The sequence below is a fragment of the Anser anser genome (assembly GCF_964211835.1).
Source record: "Anser anser genome assembly, chromosome: 15".
Taxonomy (NCBI): Eukaryota; Metazoa; Chordata; class Aves; order Anseriformes; family Anatidae; genus Anser; species Anser anser.
In genome coordinates, this window is record NC_139736.1 from 18848807 (window position 1) to 18865592 (window position 16786).

At 47.2% G+C, this 16786-nt stretch overlaps 1 long non-coding RNA gene across 1 annotated transcript in view; it reads right to left on the reverse strand.

Annotated features, from left to right (window-relative positions):
- Positions 1-1959: 1959 nt before the first annotated feature.
- The window catches only part of LOC310882077, a 38497-nt gene continuing 23670 nt past the window's right edge, over positions 1960-16786 (reverse strand). The window contains exon 2 of the long non-coding RNA XR_014572800.1: positions 1960-6572. This is a non-coding gene — a long non-coding RNA (uncharacterized lncRNA). The remainder of the gene's footprint in view (positions 6573-16786) is intronic.

The following is a 16786-nucleotide window of genomic DNA, read 5'->3' on the forward strand; positions in this document are numbered from 1 at the left end:
CTCTTTGGTAAATAGTTTCAGTCCGTCCGCAAATGGTTGAAGTAGGCCAAAAGGCCCGACAACGTTAGGGCCTTTGCGGGATTGTATGTAGCTTAGGATTTTCCGTTCTACTAGGGTTAGGAAGGCTACGGCAATCAGGATTGGGATGATGTATAGGAGGGATATAATGAGGCAGCTTAGTGTTGTTATTTGAATCATGGGTGAAGCTAGGGAGAGGATTTGAACCTCTGGGGAAAGGGCTTAAGCCTTCTGCACTTGCCGGGCTCTGCCACTCTAGCTGGTCCTTTTCTAGGATTGAAAGTGGTGGGGGAAGGCCCTCTTCACGGTTTAGTTGGTTTCACTGCTTAGAGGGGGGGGGCGTGCTTGTGGTATTGGCCCCACTTTCCCGGTCCTTTCGTACTGGGGAGAGTGTGTCATAGATAGAAACCGACCTGGATTGCTCCGGTCTGAACTCAGATCACGTAGGACTGTTAATCGTTGAACAAACGAACCCTTAATAGCGGCTGCACCATTAGGATGTCCTGATCCAACATCGAGGTCGTAAACCCCCCTGTCGATATGGGCTCTTGAGGGGGATTGCGCTGTTATCCCTGGGGTAGCTTGGTCCATTAATCAATTATATTGGGTCTGGTCACTGTTAGCACTTTGAGGGGTAGCTCTAGGTAAAGAGGTATGGTCTTGTTTTTGGAGGATTTGTTCTCCTCCAAGGTCGCCCCAACCGAAAAATATCGACCAGGCTCTGCGATGGTAGTGGCCCCAGTGGGGTTGATTGAGGATTCGCGGTGGTCGTTGATTTTTAAGTTCCACAGGGTCTTCTCGTCTTATGTTCACATCCCCGCTTTTGCACGGGGAGATCAATTTCACTGATTATCTGTGAGAGACAGTTAAGACCTCGTTTAGCCATTCATACAAGTCTCGATTTATGGGACAATTGATTGCGCTACCTTTGCACGGTTAGGATACCGCGGCCGTTAAACCTAAGTCACCGGGCAGGCATCACCTTCAATACTTGTTTAATTTGCTGAAGGCTATGTTTTTGGTAAACAGTCGGGCCTTATTAATTTGCCGAGTTCCTTTCACAGATTTTAATCGCTCTTATAGGCGCTCCTGAGTCGGGTTAACAGGGTTAGTTAATACGTGGTCTTGTAGGGGTTTTTGTATCTGTCTAGGTCTGTTAATAATGTTTCTATGTAAGCTTGCGCCGTTAGAGGGGTGTGGCCCTGAGTTACTTATTTTAGCATTAATTCTCCTATATTCATAGGTTGACCTGTTTGTGATAAGGGAATCATCTTATTTTGGTATTTTTAGGTGGTGGAGCTTTGACGCACTCTTTTTTGATGGCTGCTTTAGGGCCCACGGTAGGATCAGTAGTAAGAATTATCCGCTAGTCGAGGTTGTGTCCTTTTTTAATGGAGCTGTCCCTCCATTAAAGAGCTCTTAATCATCTCATTAGGGTTCAGGATGTCCGGTAGGGAGGATTAAGGGGGAACTTAGATTCGTTTCACAGGTAACCAGCTATCACCCAGCTCGGTTGGCTTTTCACCTCTACTGACAAGTCATCCCACTCTTTTGCAACAGAGACGGGTTCGCTCTCTTTAACTGCTTGAAAGTAGCTCGCTTGGCTTTCGGGGGGGCAAACTTTAGTTCACTTTGCTTGGTTGTTCTCGCTAAACCATGATGCAAAAGGTACAAGGGTTGATCTTTGCTGTCTGTCGCTTTGATTGTTTCACTGCTATTTCATCTTTCCCTTACGGTACTGGGGTCTCTATCGCGTCTAAGTGTCTTTTCTATCGCCTATACTAAGACTGTAAAATGCTTTACTTTAATTAGTTTAGTAAATTCTTTAGTTTTGGTGTACTATTTGTGTGGTTGAGCTAGAGGGGGGGCTTCAAGACGATCCGGTCTAGTAGATATCTTTCAGGTGTAAGCTGAGTGCTTTGGTGTTATAGCTACGTCTTGATATTCTAAGTACACCTTCCGGTACACTTACCTTGTTACGACTTACCTCATCTTCAGCGTATTTATGGTATTAGTTATGTGGGATGTGGCTTTTGAGGAGGGTGACGGGCGGTATGTACGTGCCCCAGGGCCGGCTTAAAGTAGGCTCTATTGTCCCACTTTACTGCTAAATCCGCCTTCCAGAAGTGGTTTCACGCTTCTTTCCGTGTGCCCTATGAATAGGGAATGTAGCCCATTTCTTCCACTCCATAGGCTATACCTTGACCTGTCTTATTAGCGGGGTGCTATTGTGTCCACTGTTGTGCTCTCATTCGAGGTGGGCTGGCGACGGCGGTATGTAGGCTGTGTTGGCAAGGGGTGGTTGGGTTAATCGGGGATTATCGATTGTAGAACAGGCTCCTCTAGGTGGGTTTGGGGCACCGCCAAGTCCTTAGAGTTTTAAGCGTTTGTGCTCGTAGTTCTCTGGCGGATACTTCGGTAAAGTAAGTATCAAGATTTAGGGCCAGGCATAGTGGGGTATCTAATCCCAGTTTGGGCCCTGGCTTTCGTGGGTTTAAATCAGTCGTTAGTTCCTAAGATCATCTTAATGGTGTGTTTAGGTGCATCTTGGGCTTATGACAGCTCAGTTGCATTTTGATCTTAGTTAGCTAGGATAGGCATTTTACCACTCTTTACGCCGTGTCAATAGGACGGTTGATTTGGGTTTCTTGTATGACCGCGGTGGCTGGCACAAGATTTACCAACCCTTGAAGTTAGGCTGTTGCTATAACTAAGTCAAGTTTGCACTCATTGCTTAATGTTAATTACTGCTGAATACCCGTGGGGGCGTGGCTTAGCGAGGCGTCTTGGGCTACTACTTGGGTGTGCCTGATACCCGCTCCTCAAGGCCTGTATGGGGGTAGGTGGTCGAGGGCGTTTACACTGGGGCGCGGATACTTGCATGTATATATTTAGCAAAAACCAACCGTAAGGTTAGGACTAAGTCTTTTGTCCGCAGGCATGTTTTATGCCATCTTGGCAACTTCAGTGCCATGCTTTGTGTTAAGCTATGTGGACGGGGGTGTGGTTAGCTGATAGTTGAGTGGTGAGTGAGAGTGAAGTATATGAAATTATTGCTTGTGTTTACTATTTTTAGTACTGGAGTTTCTCTAATAAGTTTAAGTTATTTTGTATGTGTTTGTGTGTATATATACATCGTTCCGATGATGTCATGGAAGGGATGATTAATGGAGTTTTAGAGGTAGTTTGCTGGGATTGGGCGATGAAGGTTTATGCTACATGGTGGTTAGCGAAAGTTTACTGGTTTAGTTTGTGAAGCGCAGGGGTTGCGCTTAATGATTTGTTGTTTTGTGCTATGTCCAACGAGCATTCATCCAATAGCCCCATTTAACCCGGAGGGTGGAGGTAACATTAACTGAATGTGGTCAAAGTGCATCAGTGTCAGGATGATTCCCCATATACGCCAACCGTCTCATCGAGGGACCCTTGAAATATAGGATAGGCCGTGAGGCAGGTGTGTCCAGGCTTAGATTGTGGGACCCCCGAGATCACTGGGAATAGCCACCTGTGAGGTAACCCCGGAAAAAATAAGAGGAACCAGAGGCGCCAAAAAGCTGGAACATGCCGCGATTACGCATTGAGAAGGTGAAAGTACTCACAGATGCCACTTTGAAGGGCAAGGAGGGGTGAGTGAACCCAATGGATGGCCCTGACCGAGGAACCAGAGGCGCAAAAATGTGAGGAGGGCGAGGGGTTTAGGGGGAACGTATGGGCCTGAAGCTAGTCATACCGGACATTATGTGCAACGGGTTGCTGATTTCACGTGAGGAGTACGATTAATAAATCCGTCTGATACGAACTGCATGAGATATGTGGTGGAGAGTTGTTGTTGGAGCATGTCCTGTGAGCATTCATTAAAATGGGGTCTTGTTATGCGCTTGAGTGGAGTTGTATTGGGTGTTGTGGGGTATGGTCCTAGAACATTCATGCCGGGTGGTTTGGTAGGAGTGTGTTTAAGGGTTTAATGGCCGTGTACATGTATGGGTTTAGCACCTGCTTATAAGATAGTCCGTATATAATGTATATTACTGGTACTATAGTATGTATGTATATGGGGTATATAAATTTATGCACGAATATGCATAACCAAATACCCCCGCCTCGGGGGGGGAGGGGGGGGGGGTTAAGCATAATGGCATAGATGGGGTAGAATTATTGGGGGCTTGCGGTTAGTTCCTGTAGTTGAGAACAATGGCGGCTTTTCGAGCCGCAGGCCTCGGGTAGTGTCCGGGCAGGAATAATGACTTATTTTATGTTTTTTTTAGGGATTTGCTTTGCGGTGGGTGTTTTGGGTGTGGCGTCGAATCCTTCGCCGTATTATGGGGTTGTTGGTTTGGTGTTAGCGTCTGTGGCGGGGTGCGGGTGGTTGCTGGGCCTTGGGGTTTCGTTCGTGGCTTTAGTGCTGTTTATGGTGTATTTGGGGGGTATGCTGGTGGTGTTTGTTTATTCAGTAGCTTTAGCAGCGGAGCCTTTCCCTGGGGCTTGGGGGGATTGACGGGTGATTGGATGTGCAGTAGCGTTTGTGGCAATTGTTTTTGGGGGGTTGGTGTTTGGGGGGTTTATGGGGGCTTGGAAGTTCGGGGTTTCTACTGTGAATAATGTTGGGGTGTTTGTTGTTCGGTCGGATTTTAGTGGAGTTTCCATGTTTTATTCACATGGGGCAGGGATGTTTTTAGTGGCGGGTTGGGGGCTGTTGTTGACTTTGTTTGTTGTATTGGAGCTTGTGCAGGGGTTGTCGCGGGGTGCTATTCGGGCGGTTTAGGGGTTAGGGTCAGAGAATAGTTTATTGAAAATGCCAGCTTTGGGAGCTGGAGATAAAGGTTTGAGTCCTTTTTTTCTGAGTTTGGGGTACTCTAAGAAGTGGTAAGTCTTCAATCTTTGGTTTACAAGACCAATGTTTTTATAAACTATTAGAGTATTTAGCAGTTGAGTATTTTGTTTTCTAGGGCGCTTGCGGCGGGGAGGAGAAATAGGAGGATAGTGAAGTAGGCGATTGAAGCGAGTTGGCCGATGATGATGAATGGGTGTTCGACGGGTTGGCTTCCTACTCTACTACTGAGTAGTGGGAATCAGTGAGTAAATCCTGCTAGAATGGCAAAGACGGCGCCTATGGATAGGACGTAGTGGAAGTGGACACTATTTGTCTGATCCGTACTAATTACCGCCATCCTACTCCTTCTATCACTCCCCGTACTCGCCGCCGGTATTACAATATTACTAACTGATCGAAACCTAAACACCACATTCTTCGACCCCGCTGGAGGAGGAGACCCAATCCTGTACCAACACCTATTCTGATTCTTCGGACACCCAGAAGTCTATATTCTGATCCTACCGGGGTTCGGAATCATCTCACACGTAGTCACGTACTACTCAGGCAAAAAGGAGCCCTTCGGCTACATGGGAATAGTCTGAGCCATACTATCCATCGGCTTCCTAGGATTCATCGTCTGAGCTCACCACATGTTTACAGTAGGAATAGACGTTGATACCCGAGCCTACTTTACATCAGCCACTATAATCATTGCCATCCCTACCGGAATCAAAGTATTTAGCTGACTAGCCACCCTGCATGGAGGAACAATCAAATGAGACCCCCCCAATACTATGAGCTCTAGGATTTATCTTCCTATTTACCATCGGAGGATTAACAGGAATCGTTCTTGCAAACTCTTCCCTAGACATCGCCCTGCACGACACGTACTACGTAGTTGCCCACTTCCACTACGTCCTATCCATAGGCGCCGTCTTTGCCATTCTAGCAGGATTTACTCACTGATTCCCACTACTCACTGGGTTTACCCTACACCAAACATGAGCAAAAGCCCACTTCGGGGTAATATTTACAGGAGTAAACCTAACGTTCTTCCCCCAGCACTTCCTAGGCCTAGCAGGAATACCCCGACGATACTCGGACTATCCCGACGCCTACACACTATGAAACACCATTTCCTCCATCGGCTCCCTAATCTCAATAGTAGCCGTAATCATACTAATATTCATCATCTGAGAAGCCTTTCCGGCCAAACGAAAAGTCCTACAACCAGAACTAACTACCACAAACGTTGAATGAATCCACGGCTGCCCTCCCCCATACCATACTTTCGAGGAACCGGCCTTCGTCCAAGTACAAGAAAGGAAGGAATCGAACCCTCACATGCTGGTTTCAAGCCAACTGCATTAACCGCTCATGCTTCTTTCTTATGAGACGTTAGTAAACCAATTACATAGCCTTGTCAAGACTAAATCACAGGTAAAAATCCTGTACATCTCATGTGGCCAACCACTCCCAACTAGGATTCCAAGACGCCTCATCACCCATCATAGAAGAACTCGTTGAATTCCACGACCACGCCCTAATCGTTGCCCTAGCTATCTGCAGCCTAGTTCTCTACCTTTTAGCCCACATACTAACAGAAAAACTCTCGTCCAATGCTGTAGACGCCCAAGAAGTAGAGCTGATCTGGACAATCCTACCTGCTATCGTCCTGGTACTCCTCGCCCTCCCATCCCTACAAATCCTCTACATAATGGACAAAATCGACGAACCAGACCTCACCCTAAAAGCCATCGACCACCAATGATACTGAAACTACGAATACACAGACTTCAAAGACCTATCATTCGACTCCTACATAGTGCCCACCCCAGACTTACCCAACGGCCACTTCCGACTGCTAGAAGTTGACCACCGCGTAGTTATCCCAATAGAATCCCCCATCCGCGTGATCATTACTGCAGGAGACGTACTCCACTCCTGAGCAGTCCCAACGCTCGGAGTTAAAACAGACGCAATCCCAGGCCGACTAAACCAAACTTCATTCATTACCACCCGGCCTGGGATTTTTTACGGACAATGCTCAGAAATTTGCGGGGCTAATCACAGCTACATACCCATTGTAGTAGAATCAACCCCACTCCCACATTTCGAGGCCTGATCGTCCCTTCTATCATCATCCTAATCATTAAGAAGCTATGCAACAGCACTAGCCTTTTAAGCTAGCCAAAGAGGGACTTCCCCCTCCTTAATGATATGCCACAGCTTAACCCCGCACCATGATTTTCAATCATAATTATAACCTGATTAACCCTAGCACTCCTCATCCAACCAAAACTACTAGCCTTCACCACAACCAACCCCCCATCAAATAAGACCTCCCTCACTACCAAACCCACACCATGATCCTGACCATGAACCTAAGCTTCTTTGACCAATTTTCCAGCCCCAATCTATTTGGCATCCCCTTAATCCTACTATCCCTACTCTTCCCAGCCCTACTATTCCCGTCCCCAAACAACCGATGAATCAACAACCGCCTTTCTACTATCCAAACATGACTCCTTCACCTAATCACAAAACAACTAATAGTCCCACTCAACAAAAATGGCCACAAATGAGCCATAATATTTACATCCCTAATAATCATACTTCTTACAATCAACCTTCTAGGCCTCCTTCCATATACATTCACCCCAACCACCCAACTATCTATGAACATAGCCCTAGCCTTCCCACTATGGCTCGCCACACTACTAACAGGCCTACGAAACCAACCATCAGCCTCTTTAGCCCACCTATTACCCGAAGGTACCCCTACACCCCTAATCCCCGCACTAATCCTGATCGAAACAACCAGCCTACTAATCCGCCCCCTAGCCCTCGGAGTCCGCCTTACAGCCAACCTTACAGCAGGACACTTACTCATCCAACTCATCTCTACAGCCTCCATTGCATTAATACCCACCCTTCCTGCAGTATCCATCCTAACAATAATCATCCTACTACTCCTAACCATCCTAGAAGTAGCAGTAGCCATAATCCAGGCCTACGTCTTCGTGCTCCTTCTAAGCCTATACTTACAAGAAAACATCTAATGGCACACCAAGCACACTCATACCACATAGTTGACCCAAGCCCTTGACCAATCTTCGGGGCAGCCGCCGCCCTACTCACAACCTCAGGATTAATCATGTGATTCCACTACAACTCATCCATACTACTAACCCTAGGCCTCATCTCAATACTCCTAGTAATACTCCAATGATGACGAGACATTGTACGAGAAAGCACCTTCCAAGGCCATCACACTCCCACAGTCCAAAAAGGCCTACGATACGGCATAATCCTTTTCATCACATCCGAAGCATTCTTCTTCTTAGGGTTCTTCTGAGCGTTCTTCCACTCGAGCCTGGCCCCAACCCCAGAACTAGGAGGCCAATGACCCCCAACAGGAATTAAACCACTCAACCCGACAGAAGTCCCCCTACTAAACACAGCCATCCTACTAGCCTCAGGCGTTACCGTAACGTGAGCCCATCAAAGCATCACAGAAGGAAACCGAAAACACGCCATCCACGCCCTAACCCTAACGATCCTCCTGGGATTCTACTTCACAGCCCTACAAGCAATAGAATACCACGAAGCCCCATTCTCAATCGCCGATAGCGTCTACGGATCTACCTTCTTCGTTGCCACTGGATTCCACGGACTCCACGTAATCATCGGATCCTCCTTCCTGACCGTCTGCCTCTTCCGACTGATCAAGTTCCACTTTACATCAGACCACCACTTCGGATTCGAGGCAGCAGCCTGATACTGACACTTCGTAGACGTCATCTGACTATTCCTCTACATAACCATCTACTGATGAGGATCTTGCTCTTCTAGTATATTAATTACAATTGACTTCCAATCTCTAGAATCTGGTATAAACCCAGAGGAGAGCAATGAACGCACTCATGTTCATATTCGCCCTATCATCAATCCTAAGCGCCGCCCTAACCGCATTAAACTTCTGACTCGCCCAAATAAACCCCGACTCAGAGAAACTCTCACCGTACGAATGTGGATTCGACCCACTTGGATCTGCTCGATTACCATTCTCAGTCCGATTCTTCCTCAGTAGCCATCCTGTTCGTCCTATTCGACCTAGAAATCGCCCTCCTACTCCCCCTGCCATGAGCCGTCCAACTCCAATCCCCCCTAATGACCCTCACCTGAACTGTAGTGATCCTCCTTCTCCTAACACTCGGACTGGCCTACGAGTGAATTCAAGGGGGCCTAGAATGAGCAGAATAACAGAAAGTTAGTCTAACCAAAAAGATAGCTGGTTTCGACCCAGCAGATTACAGCCAACCCTGTAACTTTCTTATGTCGCCCCTACATTTAAGCTTCTACTCAGCCTTCATTTTCAGCGGACTAGGGCTAGCCTTCCACCGAACCCACCTAGTATCCGCCCTACTATGCCTTGAAAGCATAATATTATCGATATTCGTAGGCCTATCAATATGATCCATCGAAAACCAAGTCTCCTCATTCACCATGGTACCAATTCTCATGCTAACCTTCTCAGCGTGTGAGGCGGGCACAGGCCTGGCCATCCTAGTAGCCTCCACCCGCACACATGGCTCTGACCATCTACACAACCTAAACCTCCTGCAATGCTAAAAATCATCCTACCCACAATCATACTTCTTCCAACAGCCCTGCTGTCTCCACCAAAATTTCTATGGACTAACACCACCTTATACAGCCTCCTAATCGCTGCCCTAAGCCTACAGTGATTAATCCCAACCTACTACCCCTACAAATTTTTATCCAACTGAACAGGAATTGACCAAATCTCATCCCCCCTCCTAGTACTATCCTGCTGACTACTCCCACTCATAATCATAGCAAGCCAAAACCACCTGCAACAAGAACCCCTACAACGCAAACGAATCTTTATCTCAACCTTAGTCGCAGTCCAGCCATTCATCCTACTAGCCTTTTCCACCACAGAACTAGCACTATTTTACATCTCATTTGAAGCAACCCTCATTCCCACCCTAATCTTAATCACCCGATGGGGGAACCAACCAGAACGCCTAAGCGCTGGCATCTACCTGCTATTCTACACGCCAGTAAGCTCTCTACCCCTGCTAATCACAATCATACACCTATACGTGAAAATTGGCACCCTGCACCTGCCAACCCTACAACTAACCCACCCAACCCTATCCACCTCATGGACAGGAATACTATCAGGTCTAGCACTGCTCATAGCATTCATAGTAAAAGCCCCACTATACGGCCTACACCTCTGACTGCCAAAAGCCCACGTAGAAGCACCCATCGCAGGCTCAATACTCCTCGCCGCCCTACTACTAAAGCTAGGAGGATACGGAATTATACGAGTCACTCTATTTATGGGCCCACTGTCCAACCTCCTGCACTACCCCTTCCTAACCCTGGCCCTATGAGGCGCCCTAATGACTAGCTCAATCTGCCTACGACAGACAGACCTAAAATCACTAATCGCTTATTCATCCGTTAGCCACATAGGCCTAGTTATCGCCGCAGGAATAATCCAAACCCACTGATCATTCTCAGGGGCAATGATCCTAATAATTTCCCATGGACTAACTTCCTCCATACTATTCTGCCTAGCCAACACAAACTATGAACGTACGCACAGCCGAATTCTACTACTCACACGAGGCCTACAGCCTCTCCTACCACTCATAGCTACCTGATGATTGCTGGCCAATCTAACAAACATAGCCTTACCCCCAACAACAAACCTCATAGCAGAGCTAACCATTATAATCACCTTATTCAACTGATCTGCCTTCACGATCATCCTAACAGGAATCGCAACCCTACTAACCGCCTCCTACACCTTATTCATACTACTAATGACCCAACGAGGCTCAATCCCCTCCCACATCACATCTATGCAAAACTCAACCACGCGAGAACACCTGCTCATAACACTCCACATTATCCCAATATTCCTCCTAATCCTCAAACCCGAACTGATCTCCGGAATCCCCTCATGCAAGTATAGTTTAAACCAAACATTAGACTGTGATTCTAAGAATAGAAGTTCAAACCTTCTTACCTGCCGAGGGGAGGGTTTAACCAACAAGAGCTGCTAACTCTTACATCTGAGCCTAAAACCTCAGCCCCCTTACTTTTAAAGGATAACAGCAATCCACTGGTCTTAGGAACCACCCATCTTGGTGCAAATCCAAGTAAAAGTAGTGAACCCCACACTACTAATCAACTCCCTCACACTACTCACGCTGACAATCCTCCTAACCCCAATCATCCTGCCATTTCTATTTAAAAACTTTAAAAACACCCCACAAGCCACCACCCGCGCTGTTAAAACCGCATTCCTAATTAGCCTAGCCCCTACAACCGCATTCATCTACTCGGGAGTAGAATCTGTCACCTGCCACTGGGAGTGAAAATTCATTATAAACTTTAAAATCCCCCTGAGCCTAAAAATAGACCAATACTCAATAACATTTCTTCCAATCGCCCTATTTGTAACATGATCAATCCTACAATTCGCCATATGATACATGGCCTCAGAGCCATACGTAACAAAATTTTTCACCTACCTACTGACATTCCTAGTCGCCATACTCCTCCTAACAACCGCAAACAACATATTCCTCCTATTCGTAGGCTGGGAAGGAGTACGAATCATGTCCTTCCTTCTCATCGGCTGATGACAAGGCCGAGCAGAAGCCAACACCGCCGCCCTACGAGCCGTAATCTACAACCGAATCGGAGACATCGGACTGATCCTGAGCATAGCATGACTAGCTTCAACATTCAACACCTGAGAGATCCAACAAGCCGTACACCCCCACCAAACCCCAATCCTCCCCCTCATAGGATTAATCCTCGCAGCCGCAGGAAAATCCGCCCAATTTGGACTCCACCCATGACTGCCCGCAGCAATAGAAGGCCCCACCCCAGTATCAGCCCTACTGCACTCCAGTACCATAGTAGTAGCCGGAATCTTCCTGCTCATCCGCATGCACCCCCTGCTAGCCACCAACCAGACAGCCCTAACTGCCTGCCTATGCCTAGGTGCTCTATCAACCCTATTCGCTGCCACATGCGCCCTAACCCAAAATGACATCAAAAAAATCATTGCTTTCTCAACATCCAGCCAACTAGGACTAATAATAGTCACTATCGGACTAAACCTCCCACAACTAGCCTTCCTACACATCTCAACCCATGCCTTCTTTAAAGCCATACTATTCCTATGCTCAGGGTCTATCATCCACAACCTAAACGGAGAACAAGATATCCGAAAGATAGGAGGCCTACAGAAAATACTCCCAGTCACTACTTCCTGCCTAACCATCGGAAACCTGGCGCTGATAGGAACCCCATTCCTAGCCGGATTCTACTCAAAAGACCTCATCATCGAAAGCTTAAACACATCATACCTAAATACTTGAGCCCTACTCCTAACCCTTATAGCCACAGCATTCACCGCAACCTACAGCATCCGCATAACCATCCTAGTCCAAGCTGGACAAACCCGAATCCCCCCAATAGTATCAATAAACGAAAACAACCCACTAATCACCGCCCCCCTAACCCGACTCGCCCTAGGCAGCATTACAGCAGGAATAATCATTACCTCTTTCATCACACCAACCAAAACCCCCCCAATAACCATACCCCTTATCACCAAAACCGCTGCCATCCTCATAACAATCCTAGGAATCATCCTAGGCCCCTCATGTACAGGGCCACACCCCTCTAACGGCGCAAGCTTACATAGAAACATTATTAACAGACCGAGACAGATACAAAAACCCCTACAAGACCACGTATTAACTAACCCTGTTAACCCGACTCAGGAGCGCCTATAAGAGCGATTAAAATCTGTGAAAGGAACTCGGCAAATTAATAAGGCCCGACTGTTTACCAAAAACATAGCCTTCAGCAAATTAAACAAGTATTGAAGGTGATGCCTGCCCGGTGACTTAGGTTTAACGGCCGCGGTATCCTAACCGTGCAAAGGTAGCGCAATCAATTGTCCCATAAATCGAGACTTGTATGAATGGCTAAACGAGGTCTTAACTGTCTCTCACAGATAATCAGTGAAATTGATCTCCCCGTGCAAAAGCGGGGATGTGAACATAAGACGAGAAGACCCTGTGGAACTTAAAAATCAACGACCACCGCGAATCCTCAATCAACCCCACTGGGGCCACTACCATCGCAGAGCCTGGTCGATATTTTTCGGTTGGGGCGACCTTGGAGGAGAACAAATCCTCCAAAAACAAGACCATACCTCTTTACCTAGAGCTACCCCTCAAAGTGCTAACAGTGACCAGACCCAATATAATTGATTAATGGACCAAGCTACCCCAGGGATAACAGCGCAATCCCCCTCAAGAGCCCATATCGACAGGGGGGTTTACGACCTCGATGTTGGATCAGGACATCCTAATGGTGCAGCCGCTATTAAGGGTTCGTTTGTTCAACGATTAACAGTCCTACGTGATCTGAGTTCAGACCGGAGCAATCCAGGTCGGTTTCTATCTATGACACACTCTCCCCAGTACGAAAGGACCGGGAAAGTGGGGCCAATACCACAAGCACGCCCCCCCCCTCTAAGCAGTGAAACCAACTAAACCGTGAAGAGGGCCTTCCCCCACCACTTTCAATCCTAGAAAAGGACCAGCTAGAGTGGCAGAGCCCGGCAAGTGCAGAAGGCTTAAGCCCTTTCCCCAGAGGTTCAAATCCTCTCCCTAGCTTCACCCATGATTCAAATAACAACACTAAGCTGCCTCATTATATCCCTCCTATACATCATCCCAATCCTGATTGCCGTAGCCTTCCTAACCCTAGTAGAACGGAAAATCCTAAGCTACATACAATCCCGCAAAGGCCCTAACGTTGTCGGGCCTTTTGGCCTACTTCAACCATTTGCGGACGGACTGAAACTATTTACCAAAGAGCCCATCCGACCCTCTACCTCTTCCCCACTTCTATTCATTCTGATACCAATACTAGCCCTTGTCCTAGCCCTCACCACTTGAGCACCACTACCACTCCCATTTCCCCTAGCAGATCTAAACCTCGGAGTTCTCTTCCTAATAGCCATGTCAAGCCTAGCCGTCTACTCAGTCCTATGATCAGGCTGAGCCTCGAACTCAAAATACGCACTAATCGGAGCCCTACGGGCAGTAGCACAGACCATTTCATACGAAGTGACACTGGCCATAATCCTGCTATCAATAATCATACTAAGCGGAAGCTACACACTCAGCTCCTTTGCCGTCGCACAGGAGCCTCTATACTTCATTTTCTCCTCATGACCCCTAGCAATAATATGATACGTATCCACCCTAGCAGAGACAAACCGAGCTCCTTTTGACCTCACAGAGGGTGAATCTGAGCTAGTCTCAGGGTTTAACGTTGAATACGCCGCAGGACCCTTCGCCTTATTCTTCCTAGCTGAATATGCGAACATTATGCTAATAAATACACTTACAGCCATCATATTCCTAAACCCAAGCGCCCTAGGGCCACCCACAGAACTATTCCCCGTCATCCTAGCCACAAAAGTCCTCCTACTATCTTCTGGTTTCTTATGGGTCCGAGCTTCATACCCACGATTCCGATATGACCAACTAATGCACCTACTATGAAAAAACTTCCTACCCTTCACACTAGCTCTGTGCCTCTGACACATCAGCATACCTATCTGCTATGCAGGCCTACCTCCTTACATAAAGAAATGTGCCTGAACTACAAAGGGTCACTATGATAAAGTGAACATAGAGGTATAACAGCCCTCTCATTTCCTGTTGACCTTAGAAAAGTAGGAATTGAACCCACACAAGAGAAATCAAAATTCTCCATACTTCCCTTATATTATTTTCTAGTAGAGTCAGCTAATCAAGCTATCGGGCCCATACCCCGAAAATGATGGTTTAACCCCCTCCTCTACTAATGAACCCTTACGCGACCCCAATCATAACCTTCAGCCTCATCTTGGGCACCACAATCACAGTTTCCAGCAACCACTGAGTTCTGGCCTGGACAGGACTGGAGATCAACGCACTAGCCATCATTCCCCTAATTGCCAAATCCCACCACCCACGAGCAGTAGAAGCCGCAACGAAATACTTCCTAACCCAAGCAGCTGCTTCCGCCCTGGTCCTATTCTCTAGCATAACCAATGCCTGAGTCACCGGCCAATGAGACATCACACAAATAAACCACCCAACCTCCTGTCTACTACTGACAGCAGCAATCGCTATTAAACTGGGCCTAGTGCCATTTCACTTCTGATTCCCAGAAGTACTACAAGGATCGCCACTAATAACAGCCCTGCTACTCTCGACCCTCATAAAATTCCCCCCACTAACCCTGCTCCTACTAACATCCAAATCCCTCGACCCAGCTCTACTCACCGCCATGGCCCTAGCCTCAACAGCACTAGGAGGCTGAATAGGACTGAACCAAACACAAACACGCAAAATCCTAGCCTTCTCGTCCATCTCCCACTTAGGCTGAATCGCCATCATCCTAGTTTACAGCCCCAAATTGGCCTTACTTACCTTCTACCTATACACAATCATAACATCAGCCGTATTCCTAGCCCTTAACAAAATCAAAGCCCTTAACCTATCCATGATCACAACCTCATGAACAAAAACCCCAGTGCTAAACGCCACCCTAATACTAGTACTTTTATCCCTAGCAGGCCTCCCCCCATTAACAGGCTTTATACCAAAGTGACTTATCATCCAAGAACTAACTAAACAGGAAATAACACCAGCAGCCATGGCAATTGCCATGCTATCACTGCTCAGCCTCTTCTTCTACCTACGCCTCGCATACCACTCAACAATTACCCTTCCCCCCAACTCCTCTAACCACATAAAACAATGATACACTAGCAAAGCCCCAAGCACACCTACTGCGGTCCTTGCCTCACTATCAATCCTCTTACTTCCCCTGTCCCCAATAATACATGCCATTGTCTAGAAACTTAGGATAACACCCCAAACCGAAGGCCTTCAAAGCCTTAAATAAGAGTTAAACCCTCTTAGTTTCTGCACATTAAGACTTACAGAATATTAACCTGTATCTTCTGAATGCAAGTCAGACGCTTTAATTAAGCTAAAGCCTCCCTAGACAGATGGGCTTCGATCCCACAAAACTCTAGTTAACAGCTAAATGCCTAAACCAATTGGCTTCTGCCTACAAAGACCCTGACGCACCCTAGTGCGCATCGATGAGCTTGCAACTCAACATGAATTTCACTACAGAGCCGATAAGAAGAGGAATTAAACCTCTGTAAAAAGGACTACAGCCTAACGCTTCAACACTCAGCCATCTTACCCGTCACCTTCATCAACCGATGACTATTTTCCACTAACCATAAGGATATTGGCACCCTGTACCTCATCTTCGGGGCATGAGCAGGAATAGTCGGCACCGCACTCAGCCTATTAATCCGTGCAGAACTAGGACAACCAGGAACTCTCCTAGGCGACGACCAAATTTACAATGTAATCGTTACCGCTCACGCCTTTGTAATAAGCTTCTTTATAGTCATACCCATCATGATCGGAGGATTCGGCAACTGAGTAGTCCCCCTCATAATCGGTGCCCCCGACATAGCATTCCCGCGAATAAACAACATAAGCTTTTGACTCCTCCCCCCATCATTCCTCCTCCTACTAGCCTCATCCACTGTAGAAGCTGGCGCCGGCACAGGCTGAACTCTCTACCCTCCCCTAGCAGGTAACCTTGCCCACGCCGGAGCTTCAGTAGACCTGGCTATCTTCTCACTCCACTTAGCCGGTATCTCCTCCATCCTTGGGGCCATCAACTTTATCACCACAGCCATCAACATAAAACCCCCCGCACTCTCACGATACCAAACCCCACTATTTGTCTGATCCGTACTAATTACCGCCATCCTACTCCTTCTATCACTCCCCGTAC